We start from the raw sequence: 18,120 nt of genomic DNA, 5'->3' as shown, positions 1-18,120 counted from the left end.
GCTTGCTGTTGTAGGTCTATAGTCAGTCCCTCAAGGTGCCAGGATGCCATGATGTTCCCATGTGCAAGAGGAGTGTGTGAAGGTGTGTTTTCCCAGAGATCTGTCTGAGAACCATTAGCATTTCTCTACAGGGTCCCTCATCCCCTGACTCTCCGCCTCACAGACTGGAGGCAGTGTCAGCCTTGCATTAGCAGTGGAGAGTTGCTTCTGTTGCTAGCAGAACCTAAGGGAATAGCATGCCTCAAGATCTTTGCTTGGAAGATTGGATTCCCCAAGGCAGCCCAAACTGGACTCCATTGGCCCAAGATTGAAGGAGCCCGTCTGGAAAGCCTCCCTTCTGGGCTGCATCTGGGAGAGGAGCCATGAAGCAGTATGAATTCTGTTACCTCCTAACAACTGCCGGTTCAGAGGCTCGCCTAGTGTCAGGGTTCTAGGCATTGGAAACGTTGCCTGAGCTCCCAGACAACAATCTTGAACCACCAGTATGGCCAGTTAGCAGTGAGTTAGCAAGCCCTTTAAATGACATTTTCCTCTTTCCTTTATGTTTTCATAAAGTTATTGAGCAGACACCAGATTGTAAATGCTACGCAAATAGTCAGTTTCTTGGAAATGACCACCAAAAAGATGTGTGTGGAGTTATGAGGAGTCATTAAAGACAGAATTAGTTCTCTTTTCCAATATTAAGGCATAAACAGAGCTGGGTGTACATCTCCAGTAAGTACATGCAACGGGTAACCTTCCGGCCCTCTTCCCACCCCGGCTTTAATGAGGTACGACTTGTTCTATCTATGCAAGAGATGAGACCCTCTCTTCTGGGTTGTCTAGGCGGGCTACTGACAGAGGCACACCAGAAACTTACACTGGGTCATGTAAGTTCCATCATTCCTTCATCTCTGAGGAGCAGCCAACCAATCCAAGCTACCACCCACTTTGGGGTGTTTTGTATGAGGTCAGTGAAGTAGGTCATGGGCACAACCATGTGCCACTGTCCTGGTATAGCCATCACGGGCATGACTCTGGGGGTCGGATCCTAGGTGTCTAGTGGAAGGTATTGAATTGGGTAGCTTTCTCCTTTCATTCCATAGGAACTCTGACCTTTCCAGAGGTTAGCTCTCACACATTGTTACTGTCCCTATACTCTCACTATCCTGATCAAACTTTTCAAAACTTGTTTAAGATTTGAGACTTTCTTGCAAATGTTTAGCTAAGGAAGGGGGCTTGCTCCCTGTTTGTCTTTGGGGTGACCACTAGGACAACTCCATGCTGACTTTCCCTCGTGTTGATGGAAGACCACCATTCTGTTACCTTAGTAGTCTGCAGACTCATTAAGAATGGTTGAGGTGGCTCCCCCAGTTGCACTGGTGAGCTGCGAGCCTCTGTTCCACGTTCTCATTACCTCCCAGAGCTGAGGGCTAATACATGGGGTTGTGGAGATTTTTGAGCTAATTGCTTTGAACCATTATTCCATATTAATCTTGCACGTTTCCTGTACTTATACATGTTTGCCATTTGTGGGCCTTGACTGAGCCTGAAGAGATTCTCCTAGGGCTAGCTGACTCCTAGGTAGTACAGAAGCATACATTTCAGCCCCCTCACTTCCTATATTGTCTTCTCACACTGGGGTCACTATTCTCTCCTGGTCTCCCTAGGGCCATATACCAGACAGCTGTAGATTACCCAGCCTCATAGCCTGCCAAGATGACTTGAACCAGTCCATCCTCAGCCCGCTTACTCTGCTTCGTTCATTCACTGTTAGGCAACAGTGTATTACTGATGTGAAGATACGGGCTGCCTTTTTAAAAGAGAAGTCTTAGTTAATGCCCAGAGTTTGGTTTCAAAGTCTAAACACCATAGTGATAAGGGCTGTCTGTCCTCTGCTCGAGGCAGTGACAGGAGCCTGAGATCAACTAAGCAGAAGAAGCACATATGGAGAGAGGTCACACATGGCACTTTTCTCTAGCCCTCTTGTGAGAATTGCCTTAATCTCCTGTGAGGACAGGGTACCCAATGGCTAAGAACCTCTCACCAGGCCCACCTCTTAAAACTTCTGTCACCCAGCAGTGATACCTCGAGGACAGCCTTCTCACATAAGGACACTTTCCCTGTAGAAACCTCTGTATCTTCTTCCTGACTGGCCCAGTGTTTCCCCATGTGGCCCCACACAATCAGTTTTCAGAGAACAGTGTCTCCATCTGTCTGTCTGAAATGCTTTCAGAATGTTGCCCACTGAGAAACAGATAGGGATGATGGACACAGATTGGCCCTGGGCTGTTCCCAGAGTCTGCAGAGTGGTGGCAGACACATCAGCCTCTCTCACCGTGCATAGCCAGTTACAATGGATTTGACAACAAACACAGTTGGGTTCTAATACAGTGAGGATCCAGAACAGATCTGGGTACTGTTTTGTACCAACTTAGTGCTAAAGCCCACACAAGTCAGAAAGTACCTCTTGAATGTTTGGTGAGGTAACTGAAGTGGATCAGTTGGCACATCAACCATTGTCCCCTAGCTGAGCTTCCTGACAGAGGGAGTGTTTGCTATGGAAGATCCTGTGGAGAAGCCATGCTTAAACTTTTAAGATGCATTTGTGTTTCAGTTCCTCCTCCCAGCCTGAGTGATAAATCACTTCAGGATAGCGCTGTGCAGTGCAGCCAAATTCCCCTTTCCATGCCCCATGCAGCATTGCTCTCTGTGGCCTTATATGGTCTGTTTACATGGCTTTCTCAACAAGACTGGATGTGCTCACAGATGACTTTCAGGGGGCTTATTAGCATCTCAGCCACGGAGGGCTACATTTCATTTTAATTAAAAGAAGAAAACAGAAGTGGATGGGAGAAAGGCCATAAAATAGTAGGGAAAAAGGAACCCTCTTAGTAGCTCGCGTAAGCTTGCCTCTGACTGGGAGAGGGATCAGTCTGAATCGCTGAAATTGAGATGGCAGCCTTTTTACTTCTTTAATGGGAATGTTATGAATGGCAATCCACCGCAGCTTCCCCCAATGAACAAAGACTACCACCAACATATAAACAAACAAACACATAAACAAACAAAAAACTTGGTACCCCTGCCTGAGTTCTTCTTGTACCTCTGTGAGGAAGAAACCAAAGGGCATGTTTGTCAAGCATGGCTGCAAAGTGATAGATTCTTTTAAATATTTATCTTACATTTATTTATATGCATGTGAGTATCTCACAGTGGGATATCATCTACGTGTGTGGATGCCCTTGGAGGCCTGGGTGAACATGGATTGTCGGGAACCAGACGTGGGTTGCTGAGAACCCAGCTCAGGCCTCATCCCACGGCAGGCCCCAGCACCCCAGCACCGAGCTCTCTGAAGCGCTGAGGCATCTCTCCAGCCCCATAAGTGCTTTGTTGAGGCCTTTCGTCCAGCCTTCCTTTTTAACCAAGAAACACAATTTATTAGTGTTTCAAAAACAACTTAATAAAGGGTTTCTTTTGTCTTAGAGTTTCCATAGTGTTACTCAGAGAAGATATGGCGCCAGGGGCAGGAAGCTAGATGAAGTACTTCCTGCGCTCAGGAAGCAGAGTTGGGGTGAAGAAACAGGAGAACAGACAGGAAGTAGGGCCAGGCTGTCCGCCCCAAAGTCTCCAGCCAGTGGCTTACTTCTTCCTGCAAGGCCCCACCAAAGGTTCCATAACCTTCCCAAGCTATGCCACCAGCGGGGACCAGAAGTTCAAATGCCTGTGCCTATGGGGACATCCAGCCTTGGCACTACCACAGATACTAAATAAAAATATCTGAACTCATTTTATCTCACATTGTGAAAACAGAATGAAGATGTACATGTAAAATGGGAATATTTTATTATATATTTATAATTTCTATTTACTTATTTATTATATTTTGAGACCGGATTTTACTACATAGGCTTGGCTGACCTAAAACTCACAATGTATACTAGACTGGCCTCAAATGTGGGGCAATTGTCCAGCCTCTGCCTCTGGCATACTAGGATTTCAAATAGTATATTTAAAGTTAAATAATGACAATTTCAAATAAGTTTGAAAATTTAATAAAAAACATTTTTAAAGATATCACCAGCCTGAAATTTTATTTATATATATATGTAGTATGTATGTGTGTGTGTATGTATGTATATATGTATGTATGTTGGATTTTAGAACCAACATGTGCTCTTCTGGTGATCAAAGAACTTTCTGGAGGTGATCAAAGGGCAACCTCAAGGCAGCTGAACAATGGCTGTCCTCGGATGGAATTGTTCCTGTGGTAGCAGCCCCTTCCTGATGTCTTTTCCTGATGGAGGGCAGTTGTGGACTTGGTAAAGAAGAGAAGAAAGGGGGTGTATACCCATCTTTCTACAACAGGGCTTCTGAAAGCCATCCTTTGTGTGTGCTGGGGCTGGGCCCGTGTCAGACAGGGCACAATCAGGCTATTGTTTCTTTGAGGAAAGCAATGGCATCCTGTTGCAATTATTTATGGAATAAAATATTTGATGTTTTTGGAAGAGGTTGGATGTGGAGTGGGTGAGGAAGAGAGGGAGGGACTTACCCCGTTCCACCTCCTTCAGACTTCTGGGTGGATGGGACAGGGCCTTGTGTAGTCCAGAGCAGGTGGCTTCTGTACTCTCTCTTATCAGGGTTGAGGGTACAGAAATTCTAGGCGCTTCCAGTTCTGGCCCTCGGGATCGCCGGAGGAGTAGCTTTTCTGTGGGTGGGGCTGGTCACCATGGCCTGTTCCTCCATTGCTTCCCTGACTGTCATACTTTAGGATGCCTTTTTAGTACCTTTGCTCGCATGCTCTTCTAAGGTCCAGTGTCTGGACTAATGGTTAGGGAAGAGTGGTAAAATGGGGAGGGTCTCCTCACCTCCTAGCACTGGTGCATCTTCTAGGTTCTCATCTCCTTGACTAATGCCTGACATTATCAGTTCATAAAGGAAAAAAAAATGGTTGGTTTTTGTTTTGGGGTCTTGTGTATTTGTTTTGCTAATCCTTTTGGAAGTTTCGGTCTGTGATTGGCTAGCCCCATTGTGGTTGGTTCTGTGGTGAGCACCGCGTCTCAGTGGAGCAAGGAATTTTCTGCATTCCCTTCATGAACACATTCCACTTATCCCTTCAGGAGCATCCTCCATTGAACCACCATTCCTATAGGCTCTGCTGCCTTCCCTAAACACAGTGTGTTCGGGGTCATCCTGGGCCCAGGCTTTAGCAATACCTGGAATGGGGTTGAAGCTAGAGGACCCAAGTGCCAACACATGTATTCCTCCTGGAGGGGGAAGAGTCCCGCCGTACTTTCACACCAGACACATCATGGTCTGCCTGTTCAGACCACCCAAGCCTGCTTTCTCAGGCTTGCCCGCTTTATCTCTTTTCCTCTTTCTTAGAAGCTGCTTCCTTTCTGGGGTGTGCCTACTTTCTGGAGTACCCCTGACTTATAAGCCTTGTTGCCCTTGTTGGCCTGAAGTGACCAGCTGCTCTCTTTGGGATTCTCTCAGAAACTCCCATCAGTAACCCCAAGAGCTGTTAAGCACCCATCATGTAGTAAGCCTCACCGCCATGAGGTTCCTGTTCTGTTATCTGTGTGTCCTGCACAGGCCCATGGTCCCTCACTCTGCCATCTTTGTCTAGACTTCCTTTGCAAAGAGCTTTTCAAAAAGCACCTGCCGGGGGCAAGTATGCGAGAAAGAACTGATGGCAATGTTGACAACCGCTGTTCCTCACCAGGTCAGCTAGACTGGCCTTGCTTTTTGCCTGAATTTCCCACAGCTAACTCCAGTCACCTTTAGACCCTATGCCACCTCCTTAGTGAGGCACCTGTGACTGCACGGCCGTACTCAGCACCCTCGTGTCGTGTCTCACAGTCCTTCCTGCTTGCTCTTGTTTTCTGTGTTCAGAATTGACCTCATAAAACTAACAGGAGCATGCCCTTACCTGCTCTGTGGCTACAGATAGTTAACATTGGGGACTTCCTTGGCACTTCCTTGTACCAGGGTGATGCCCCCACACCTGTATTTCACTGGAACTTTTAACCTGTGCTGCTCCCTAAAGTGAAAGGATATAAGGAAGTACTCATTCTAGATGTTGCATGTAATGGTTCCCTCCTGCCTTGTGTGGTCTCACCAAGGCAGGCATAAGCATGACAGCTCTCTTTGGAGAAGTGGCAGAGGGAACTGGGTCATGGGGCAAGGCACGTTCACAGTCACCTACCTTTTCTTATTTTTAATTTAACAGCTATAACCCACATAGATTATCTTATCCCGATCCGACAAGGGGCAGGACGGAGAGGTTTCTGCACTGCGTCAAGCAGAAGAGTAAGCAAAGAGGGTGGGCGGCTGGGCTGATGTCAAGCTTGGGGCTGTCCTCGACATTCCGGAAGGATGGAGTGACGCACAGCCTCTCCTGGGAGGGTGTCATTTTGACTAGGGGTTATTAGGGGCCAGCTAATGGCAGTTCAGAAGAAGGGGAAGGGCAAGAGCTGTGGTGTAAGTGGTGTGGTGTAAGATGGTCAATGAACCGGACCTGGGCAAGGTAGCAAGGCTGAATGTGTTAGTCGAAGCTTCCATAACAAAGTACCATTGCCTGGCTGGTCCAAGCTGCTGCCGTTCATTATCTCATAGTCCTAGGACTAGGAGGCCAATATCGGCGTTCCAGCAAGGTCGGATGCTAGTGAGGTCCCTTTCTGTGTGGATGGCCGTCTCTTCACACCACAGTGGAGGAGAGAGCACGCTTCCATGTGTCTCTCATGAAGGCGCTAATCACTGCGGGGCCTCCACCTTAGGAGCTCCTTTAACGGTCTCCCGCAGTCACCTGAGGGCTCAGGGATCTGGTGGGATGAGAATACAGATGCTATTGGCTGGGGGCCAGGGGAGTAGGCAAGGCCTTCCAGGCCATAGAGACAAGAGTGGGTCACACTCTTTATTTCTGCTGATGACTTTGGTCCCTTTAGTTGTTAGGTGAAGGGAGAACAATTAAGAATGAAAATCGGGGAAACCAGTTAGGAAGTTGCTTTGAGAAATTTTGGGGGGAGATACTAGTGGCTTAGAATAGAGCCAAATTCCTCCATTGACATTTTGAGCTGGACAACCCTTTTTGATGGGAGCTGCTGTGTGCATTATAGAATGTCTTGTCAATATCCCTGGCCTCTTCCTGCTAGATACTGGTGGCCCATCTACCCTGTGTCTACACGGAACAATCAAAATGTCTCTAGACATGGTTGGAGGCGGGCAGGGCCAGGGCAGAATGGTTCCTTGTTGAGAACTGCTCCCATCGGTTACAGTAGCTAAGAGTAGATAGAATTCAGGAATATTTAGGGACTTGTGAAATCTTGCAGGTGGGGCAAAGAGGGATAAAAGATGATTCAGGCATTTGGCTTAGATGAAACAAGAAGTGAAGTTGCCCGTTCCTGAGCTGGCAGGAGGAGGAAGGGAGTAGGTTTGTTTGGGAGGTGTGTGGTGGGGATGGCAGATGGAGCTAGAACTCTGCTTTGCATCTCGTTAAGTCTGAGATGCCTCTTTGCCACTCAGGCGAGAGCTAAGAGGGATTGAATATAGATATATGGAATTCAGGGCATAAGCCAGGCGAAGAGGGAAGCGTGTGGGACCCGTCCATCTATAGCAGCCCTCTTGGGATGAGATCACTTTGGGGTTGTCAGTGTTGGTATTATCAGGAGCCCTTTGCACCAGTAAAACCTACAGACCATAATCTGCCATGACTATGTTGGAAGCATTATCAAGACAATGTTTTGGGGGGAAGGGCAATGGTTGGGCCATAATGATTGAACCCTTCTGAGAATGCTTAGTACTCTTGTAAAAGAGACACAGAGAATTGCCTGATACCTTCTCACAAGTGAAATCAATCCTTCTGTGCACCAAGAAAATGGGGCTGGACTACTACCTGGTTGGTTGGTTGGTTGGTTGGTGGATTCAGTTGATGGATTTGGTTACAACAACCAAAATAGGTGAAGACAAATTTGATCAACTTTTATTTGCATGGAATATATCCATTGATATTTGACCCTTAAGAAGTTAAGACTTTTTAAGACTTCATTTAGAAGCAATCATAGATATAATGCATATAATATTTTGTCGGGGAAAATCTCTACATGCCCGGTGGGTGAGCAGTGTGGTGCTGTTTTATTTTTGAAAAATCGCTTTCATGTTTGGCTTGCTGGAGGGTGTCTGGGCATCCTGTCCCTCATCCACCTCTACACAGCATCTGACTTCTGGAGGATTCTCTGTACCCTCAAGAGACCATGGAAGCTGAGACCTAACCGTGGAGCTGGAAAGGTGGCTCAGCTTGTTGTGCTGTCATGAGGGCCAAAGTTTGGGTCCCAGCACCCAAGTAAGGACGCTCTTAACTGCCCGGAACTCCAGTTCCAAGGGAGAATGGAAACGTGCTGCAGGTGGATGCCATCTTTTTGAAACAACGTAATTTAAACAGTAGAGGAGACACTTCTGAAGGTTATTTCACATCACTTGTGTTGAAGAAACTGTAAAGTGTATAAACCAACTTCTCCTGATGGTGAGGATCATCACCGTGAGGGTAGCTTCCCAGCGAGGGCTGGAGCTCCCACATCTTCCATCTGAGATTGTTGAGCCCCCTCTTAAAGTTAAAAGCCATACACTTGCAGACCTGTAGGGCCAGTATGAATTGGAACTTAGAAGGAGACTTAAATACCTGCAAAGCTTCAATACCAGCTTCTTACGCATCTAGATCCTCGAATACATTTACATACTAAATGCATATACAGCTATTGAAACTGAAATATTACTTTAATGGCATGAGTGATGTTTTGCCAAAACTAAGTCACCCTTCCAAATATAAACTGACCTCCAAGGGATGAGTATCTTTGAGTGATGGAGTCTCTGCCTTCCACATTTCAATTGTTTCGTTTTTCCTTTTAAATATCTCGAAACCTCAGTTTGCAGAGTGGCAAGATGTGATTTGGACTCTGCTCAGCTGTCAGCATATTCTTAGCGTGTTCCCTTTCTCCTCTTCCTGGTGTAAATTAGGGTAAGATGGTTTCCTTCCCGTGTATCTTGTTCTCCGGCTACTGATGCTGAAGTCACCTGTGAGCATTCGTTGATGAGAATGCTGAGGAGATAGATGAGAGGATATACAAATAGATTACTCTTAAGATGTTCAATATATGAATTACAGAGGATGACATTGGGAGCATGTCCACACGCAAGCAGCTGTATCAGTGGCCTGCGAATCACACTTCCCAATTCCTGTTTGTTTTTTTAATTCTAATTTAATCTTTAGAATATTCACAAAAACCGCACCTATATCACTCCCAGCTCTTTCTCCCCCCAACCCCCTCAAATTTATGACCTCTGTACTGGCTGGTTTTGTGTGTCAATTTGACACAAGGTGGAGTTAATCACAGAGAAAGGAACTTCAGTTGGGGAAGTGCCTCCATGAGATCCAGCTGTGGGGCATTTTCTCAGTTGGTGATCAAGGAGGGAGGGCCCCCTGTAGGTGGTACCATCACTGGGCTGGTGGTCTTGGGTTCTATAAGAGAGCAGGCTGAACAAGCCAGTAAGTAACATCTCTTCATGGCCTCTGAATCAGCTCCTGCTTCCTGACCTGCTTGAGTTCTGACGTCCTTTGGCGATGAACAACAGTGTGGAAGTCTAAGCTGAATAAGCCCATTCCTCCCCATCTTGCTTCTTTGTCATGATGTTTGTACAGGAATAGAAGCCCTGACTAAGACCCCCTCTTTTTTTAAAATTATTATTGTAGCATGTGTGTATATGTACACAGGTATACATAACCCACTGAGTCCTTTTAGCATGGCCATATAGACATGTCCAGAGCTGAGCACTTGAGATTGGGCAGCCTGTGTGGGAGCTCGTCCCTGGAGGACTCTCCTTCTCAGCCGCCCTTATGTGCTGGTAGCCCCCTACCTAGAGCTAGAGTCTTGTGGCCTCTGTTGACTTTTTAAGGGTTTCTCTGCTCTGTCCCCCACACTCCTGGAGGTCTTGTTTGTTTGTGTTTGCTGCCTTTGTCATCCGTCTCCAGCCCTGTATCAGCTGCTCTTGATCGACTGTGCTTTGGGGATATAAATATTTATTCTTGGGCGAAGTGTATACAACTCAACGTTAAGTAGTCTGTGAATTCGATGAGTAATACACAATCACAAATGCATAGTCACTGCAGCTGCTGCTTTGCTGGAATGTGGGGTTGGAACATTTTCTGGAGACAGAAGAGGAAGGGAAACTGGCTTGCTAGGTATTCGGGCCGAGGATGAAGAAGGGGTCAGATGTGTGCTCTGAAGTGCTCTCAAGGTTTCCACATGCAGTTTGACTTCTCTTCCACTGATGATGATACCCAGGTGGAGCACTGAGGTGGATAACCTTGATTAGCAATGCAAATGGATCTGTTAGCCAGGGGGCTCTAAGTCTCCTTTAGCTGACATCTGAGAGGACCAAGATTGCTTGACATCTGTAGAGAACTTCAGTTATGGATATAGCCAAGACATGCTTTGTAAAAGAGTGGCAGGGAACAGTCGTGTGTGTGTTTGCACACGCCCACATACATGTGGGTCTGTGTTCGTGATGGCCTCTGTCTTCTAGCTCCAGGCAACCCAATCTCCTCCACAAGAGATTAATACCTCCAAGGGTTTATGAAGCGCTGGAACATTGCAGAATATGTTGCCAATAGGAGCTGCTTTATAAATGATAAATAATATTTGACTTGGCAAATTTAGGCAGAACACATCAGTTGAGATTACAAGAAAATAGATGGTAGGTCTCCAGGAAGGTGGAACTTTCCCCACCTGTGCAGGGTCTGTCTGTGGATCCCGTGAGCCACCCTGATAGTTGCCCAGTGAATGCTCCCGGGGCAGAGCCTGCTGTGTGTTTGTAAGGTGTGTAGACCTGGCCCTGCCTCCCACGCCCAGGCAGAGCTCTGAGTCTATATGCTCTTTCGTGCTGCTGCTGGCAAGAACAAATGAGTGCGGGGTGGAGTTGTGGGCGTGTGTTAGGCTTGAGTTGGCTTTGTGTGCTTGGTTAATGCCACTGCGTTTCTACAGAATAAAGTTCAGCCATAAGAAAAGTTTCCTGTGTCTTTTAAGAGCCAAGAATGATGGTGCTTAAACATGCATTTCAACCCATTAGTACTATAAGCTGCTGTGATTTGTGCCAGGAAGCCACAGAGCCTCTCATCAGCTGGCCGTGTAAAGTCCATTTCCATCCGTCCACTCACCCGTCCCATCATCCTCTCCCGTGAGGAAGCCTTGTGCCTTTGTGTTGAGGATATGGCCCTGTGACTAACATGTTTGAGGCCCCATGCAGAACTTGAGGATCTGAGTTCACATCGTGAGCACCAAAGTAAGAAGCCTCAGCGTGGCTGTGCATAGGCGCAGAGCCCTGGAGCTCCCTGGCTGGCCACTTGGTGATCAGCTTAAACACTGAGTTGGGGAACAGTAGAAGAACTGGATACCGAGCCATAGCTGCCCCGTATGTGCACACACACACGCACTGGAAAACACACATACCCGACACAATGACGCTTTTAAAGTTAGTCATATTTGAACTCTGTCTTTTGTTTATTCTCTGGTAACTTATTGTGTGAAGATGAAAAAATATCAGAATAAACATTGACTTTCACAATCACAAAGGGGGTTTAATTTCTAGGGGTCATGTTGCTTAATGCAAAAATAGTAGTTAGGTGACATGAATTAAGACTAATTGCTCAAGGAGAGAAGAGTAGCGCTTGACTAAATTAGAAATGTTTTCTGCGTTGTTTTTTTTTTTTTAAGCACAAATGCTTTAAATGAGGGTCCAGTGTAAGCTTGCATGCGGTTTCCATTTTATAGTTTTCTTTCCCAATTGAAAACAAACCCTTGAGGGTTTTTATTGAACTTGGTCAGTTGGGATTTACCCAAGGCCGAGCCCGAGCCGCCACCTTCCACTCGGTTCCCAATCTCCCTCTCATGCTGCGAGGGAAGCAACAGGCCAGGGCGGTGTTGACGGAATCCTTTCTTTCACCAGTTCCCGGCTTACAAACTAGGCTAGGAGACACAAAAGACACTTGGCAACTCATGACTACCTAAGACTGGCTTCTTTCTTTTCTAAAGTGACTTGGCCAGGAAAGGCCTGAAGTCCCTGAAAAGGAGGAGACTGAAATGCAAACAGCTGAATAATGAAGTGATGTCATTGTGAGCCAATTGGAACAGTTGGTGTCACGTGCCTGGCAGCCACTTCAAATGCCCACAAAATAAGGGTAATGGCTCAAGCTATGTCTCTTCCCTCTCCCTACCCCTGCCATTAAGCCTTTAGACCTTGCAGAACAGCCTTTAGAGCCAGTTTAGCTGTTCTTGGAGGATGCATCTTAACAAGTGGGTAGGTTTTTGTAAATTATTATGACTAATTCAAAACTTATTTTCCGGTTCTGTCCTACCAATATAGCCAAAGCCATTTCTTACTAACTGAAAAGCGGAGTAGACTCTGAGTAGTATCCATTTGAAGTCATAGTCTACAGAGCTGGTCTACCCACGAGGCCCATGGCACCTTTCCAGGTGTGTCAGGCGGGGGCCTTTCAGCTGACGTTACATTCCCTGGGCTTCACAACCAGAACGTCTTGGATTCATTATTACAAAGACTTCTGCATGACCACTACACGTTTGTTTATGATCCAGAAGTTAAAATCTTTCCAGAAAATGTTTTTCGGTTTGGACCACCCTGCTTGAAATAACAAGACAACCACCATACAAAACAAACTCGCTTACCTACTATTTTCAAGCATACGGTGGGGTAGAAGGAGAGGAGAATGGGGGTGTGGGGGGTTCCGGCCGATGAGAACAGATCAGAAGCCTTTCCTTTTGGAGTCAGACATCTCTTATCAATCTCTCATTTGTGAGTGGTGTGGTTCAAACAATACTAAACGAGCATCAGTTGTCTCATTTTCAAAACAAAACAACAACAACATATTTCTTGCATAACCAGCTCTGGGAGCCAGGGTTGGTAACTGGAGAACAGTGGGTTCTCTAGGCTGACGGCAGCCCATTTAGGAGTGGTGAGCATTGATAGAGCTGCCAGCTCTCCTCAGGTAGAAGAGAGCCAGTGCCTTTGTGCCCACCCTGCCAGCTTCTCTCCCTCCTTCCCGGGGAATATCAAGTGGCTGGTGTAACTAGGCCTGCTCAGAAGAGATTCTCCTCCCTGTCATCTCCTGTCTTCTGTGAGGGCCCGTTGTGTTAGTCACTGGGTCAGCACAGAAGCCTCTGCCTTCACGCAGGCCTCTGCTTGGGCTCCTCTGTTACAACCCCTCTTTCCGTCCATTCCCTATTCCCCACTGTAAATCACTGCTCAGCTGTTGTGTCTACCCAGCTAAGTTATTCTCACCCATTTGCAGTAATTCACAGTGGCTCCCTATTGTCTTGACTGTGATGTCTTAACTGTAGGTTATCCCCACCGGATACCCAAGCTTGTCTGCGGCTCCTCCATAGGAGCGTAGACCTTGGATACGGTTTCTGCCTTCTGCCAGGACACTCAATCCTTGTGTCACACTCTCATGCCTTCTTGCACTTGAATGAAATTCCTTCACATGATTTTTTCCCTCCTTGACTGTCACTCCCCTGATTTTCTCCCTAAGTGCTCGGTTGTGGTTGTCTGCATTCTCTCTCCTAAGACTTGACCGTGTACTATATTGTTTTGGTCTTAGTTTCACAAACTTGTCGTAGCTGAGGAGATTCCAAAGTTGATACAGTATGCCGGTCCAGTCCATGTATATAAGGTTGGAGCAAATCCTGTTGTCGATTGTCTGGCCTTTAAGGCCCTGGACCCTGCCTTCCACCCCTTTTAAATGAGATGATAGCCTTGGTGTCTCAAGAACATTATAGAGGCTCTATGTGTGCAGGGTGCTTGAAGGCAGTGGCTGCCAAGACAGTCCCTGCTCTTAAACCAACTGATAAAGACAGAAATGCAGTCAGCACCCTGAAATCAAAGAGGTCCCGACCCTACCCCAAGTCTTGATAACTAAATACTGCAGGAGGTTAGGAAATATTTGTCAAGCCCAATAACCTGTGTGAATACATAGATAAAACCCAAATATTTTAGAACATAAAAAATAATGTTGTGGCTTATTCAGGGATTGAAGTCACTAAACGTAGACAAGAGAGAAAGAGACAGTATGTGAGCTGCGTTTTTCTGTGATTCTGTGCCCAGTCCATGTTGCAAGTTAAATTAAAGATTTTGAAAAGCAATGTAAAAATGATTTGCTGCTCTGTAATTGGTTTCCTGAAAGCCAAATGATATTTATGTGAACAACCATGAAAGATGCAACTACTGTAATTTATCGTGCAAGAATATTTTCAAAGTGTATGGAATGACTAAAGCATAAGTGTATTAAATATTCTAGGGGAGGACATATTTAAGCCATAAATCTAGGCTTCCCTTGGAATTTGTATTCCTTCTTCTGTACCAGGTGTTTGAAGATTTTTAAGTTCTTGGGCCTCAGTGGGAGGAAGATTTAGGGTTTAGGGAATATACATTTGTACGTCTTTTAGATTTCTATTGTTTATCAATGACGTGTGTAAATGTTTCAGGGAAGAGTTGACTGCACCATCATCCACTTTCGCTCTGCCCGATTGTCTGGCAACTGTGGAATAAAGCTGGAAGGAAGGGCTGTGTTTGCCTGTGACAGGTATATCTCAGAAGTACTCAGGCACCTGGGCAGGCAATAAAATATTAAGGGTCGCTCCCAGAGCAGTTTGCATTGCTGGATGTGTGAACATTTATGGGGTTTATAATTGGCCTGGCCATATGGCTGCCTAGGATTAGACTCTTCATATCCCACTAAGCCTTCTTCTTAGAATCAAGAACATGGAGAGAATTTATTTTAAAATGTAATTGCTGTGTTTCTGAGATTTGAATTTGAGTACTCAGAATAAACTGTATTTCTGTTTAGAGGCTGGTCGCATGAACATTTTTCAGTCATAACCACTCCCCATCAGAGAAGGAATAAGAAGTACAGCAGTGGAGGTCCATGTCATTTCTAGAGTTGTGGTGAGTTGTTTCGGGGCAAACAGCTCATGGGAAACATGCAGAAAACTTGGAGTCATTTGTAGGATCTGAATGCATTCAAGTGGGATTCACATCTGTAGCCTGTTCCTATTCCTTTAGTTCTGATGTTTTTGTTCTGTTTAGATGATGTTTGGTTCTCAGTGAACCAAACAGGATATGGGAGAAGAGAGCACAGGTCCCTCGGTTTCCTTCTACTGCTTACAAGCAGAAGTCTAGGCAGCTGCCAGACTAGGTAATTCAGGGTACTTGGAGATAGTGTGAATTAGCTTTAAAGGCCACTTAACGCAGATGGAAGAGTAATTCTTACTCAGCTAATTTAGCATAGCCACTAAAAGTGCTAGGAACAATTGGAGCAGCATTTCTTACCATGGGTTCTGGATGCAGTTCAGAGTAAAAAAGGTACGGGGAAATGCTTTCTGGATCCCCATCCCACTGGCTGAAATCTGATTGGGCAGTCAGATGTGGGCAGTTCCCTGTTAGAAGTAACCTTTAGGATAGAGGATAGAGCTGGTGAGGGAAAGCAGGGCTCTCTGAAATATTACACTGGAAGACCAGCCCAGTGTATCCTAAGGAGTGCATTCTTCCTTACTGTGAACGTGACAGTTAACTTTGACTTTGTTTTAAGATCTCCCCAACACGCTGTGGGTTAGGTAGAACCTTTGTAGCTCCACCCTCAGCCTTGAGAACCGTTCTTTGGTGTCATTTTGTTCACCACTAGCCAGAAATGAACTAAGAGATCCAGAGAGGCCTCTGCCCTCTTGTGTGTTCGCACTGGCCCTGCTCCTGTGATGATCAGCTAGGTGGAGCAGGCGTTGGGTGCATGGGAGAAGAGAGACAAAGGTATTTCACTTGTGAATCTGACCTCCTGTGTTTCTCAGGCTCGGTAGTAGAGTGGCTTTTGAAAACGATGGTGAATAATAGGGGAGATGAAATGTGCTGAAAAAGATCGATGTTCCTCCTCTCACACGCCCATGATCTTCATGGTGGCCACTCTTTTCAGGCGGTCTCTGTACCCCAAATATTTTGCAAAGAAATTAATGATGTGTGAAGAAAAACAAAAATGAATAATATCCACTATCTAAAGGAAATCTTAGACAAAGGTTTCTCTAATACATATGTATCCGTGTGTGTGTGTGTGTGTGTGTGTGTGTGTGTGTGTGTTCTGGAAGTTTTAGGGTAGTTTTGTTAGTCTAAACCTAGGGTGTCCCTAATACTTGCTATTTAGTGTATTTTATAATTATCCTTTCCCAGTACCTTGAAAAGTCGACCCTGTTCACTTAAATTCCTTTGAATCCTTTATATGATTTGATGCTATTTGAACTAGTACTTGAGAACAACTACTTTTAAGCTCTTAGAAGCACTTAGTTACAATTGTTGGCTTAATTGCACGTTATTTTTACTCATTTAGACAAGTCCCTAAGGGCTTTTGGGATAGTGGCCCTTGTTGTAAGCCCTTCCAACTAGAAAAAAATTCATTAATTAAAAAATAATCTCCAATCCACAGTAGGTTCAAAATGAGTCATTTTTAACCAAGCCCAGCTTAAAGAATTTGTTTGCTGTTTCTGTGTGTGATGCTCGGTACAGAATCCCAGGGCTCCTCACACACTAGTCAAGAGTGCGTTCCCACCGAACTACACTTCCTTGTCCTGAGAGGTGTTTGTTTGTTTTGTTATTTGAATGTCATTTCACTTAGTGACCGAAGTGTTTGCTCGCTCCCTTGTTGCAGGCCTTTCTGCATCATCCTGACCGGAGTTAGCATGCAGTTGAGCAACTGCAGTCCTAAGCTCACTGAGCTGCTCAGTACTTTCCCATGCCTATGATGGTTATGACTATAAAAAAGATAATACCGCACCCCCTTCCGTTTTTTCACGTACACAAATGTGTTATTAGTATTCATAAGGGTTGGATGTGGCTGCCACATTGTTTGCTTGAGAAGTGTTGTGGTTCTGGAGCCCAACCTATCTTAGAGCTCACTATATTGTCTGTGCTGGCTTTGAACTCAAGACAGCCCTCCTGCCTTTCCTCTTTGAGTGTTGGGTATGAGCCAGCATTCCTGGTTCAAATATTTGACTCTTAAGGGGAAAGAACTGCATTTGTTTATAAATGGAGGCAGGAGGATAGGAGCTCAAGGTCATTCTTGGTCACGTGGTAGTCTTCCTCTGAAGGAAGAGGAGAGGGTCCTTCCGGGCCATGGAAACACAGGGCATCGAAGGACAGGCTGCCCCACCTTGTCTGTCTCTGCATTAGAAACCCGCAGTCAATAGATTGAAGGTGGAAATCTGGAGAGCAGTTATTTTTATAATTAAATACTTTTATTTAATTATTATATAATTTAATAATTATATAATTAAATACCACGTAAAATACTAGGCCAGCCTGGGCTACCTGAGACCTTGTCTCAAGAAAGAAAAAAAAAAAGAAGAAGGAACTACTAATATATTTTTAAGGGGAGATCAGCCTCAGACCCACAGTGGGCTGGTGTCTATTTTTCATTTTATAAAATATTTTGAACATTTCTATTTAGCATTCATAATGCTCTAAATAGAAGCAGAACACTGTAGCTCTTAGATCCTGGGACAGGCAGGTCATGAGGGCTCTCACTGTTTGGGGACAGTCTGTGACTCTTGATGTTTTAAATGTAGCAATTATGGCCTTGAAAAACGGTAACTCTAATATTGGCATTTGTTGGTCATCTCAGATGAACCCAAACTGACCATTGCTGTGTTTGGGTGAAAACTGATGCTTTTGCCTTTTTCTGTGTGTGCTTTTCTCTTATCATAAAAGTATTTAATTATAAAAATAACTGCTCTCCAGATTTCCACCTTTAATCTATTGACTGCGGGTTTCTAATGCAGAGACAGACAAGGTGGGGCAGCCTGTCCTTCAATGCCCTGTGTTTCCATGGCCCGGAAGGACCCTCTCCTCTTCCTTCAGTAACTTCTGTAGCTTCTCTCTCCCCTCACTCCTAGATATTCCTCCCTGTCTACCAGTGACCTCCTCCAGATTTCTGGTTCCCGCAGAAAGTGGGAGCCAGAACCCATAATCTTCACGGCTCGCCTCACTGGTTATAGTCATAAATCCATTTGGTAACTGCTGTCCACTGAACAACTTTAC

The 18,120-nt window shown here is 45.4% G+C and overlaps 1 protein-coding gene across 1 annotated transcript in view; it reads left to right on the top strand.

Moving 5' to 3' along the window:
* The window catches only part of Igf1r (insulin like growth factor 1 receptor), a 286,828-nt gene that overhangs the window by 142,484 nt on the left and 126,224 nt on the right, over positions 1-18,120 (top strand). The window lies entirely within an intron of this gene.

The sequence above is a fragment of the Apodemus sylvaticus genome, chromosome 1 (genome assembly GCF_947179515.1).
Source record: "Apodemus sylvaticus chromosome 1, mApoSyl1.1, whole genome shotgun sequence".
In the NCBI taxonomy this organism is placed as follows: Eukaryota; Metazoa; Chordata; class Mammalia; order Rodentia; family Muridae; genus Apodemus; species Apodemus sylvaticus.
Note: the sequence above shows the minus strand (reverse complement) of the source record. Positions and strands in the feature narration are given on the sequence as shown.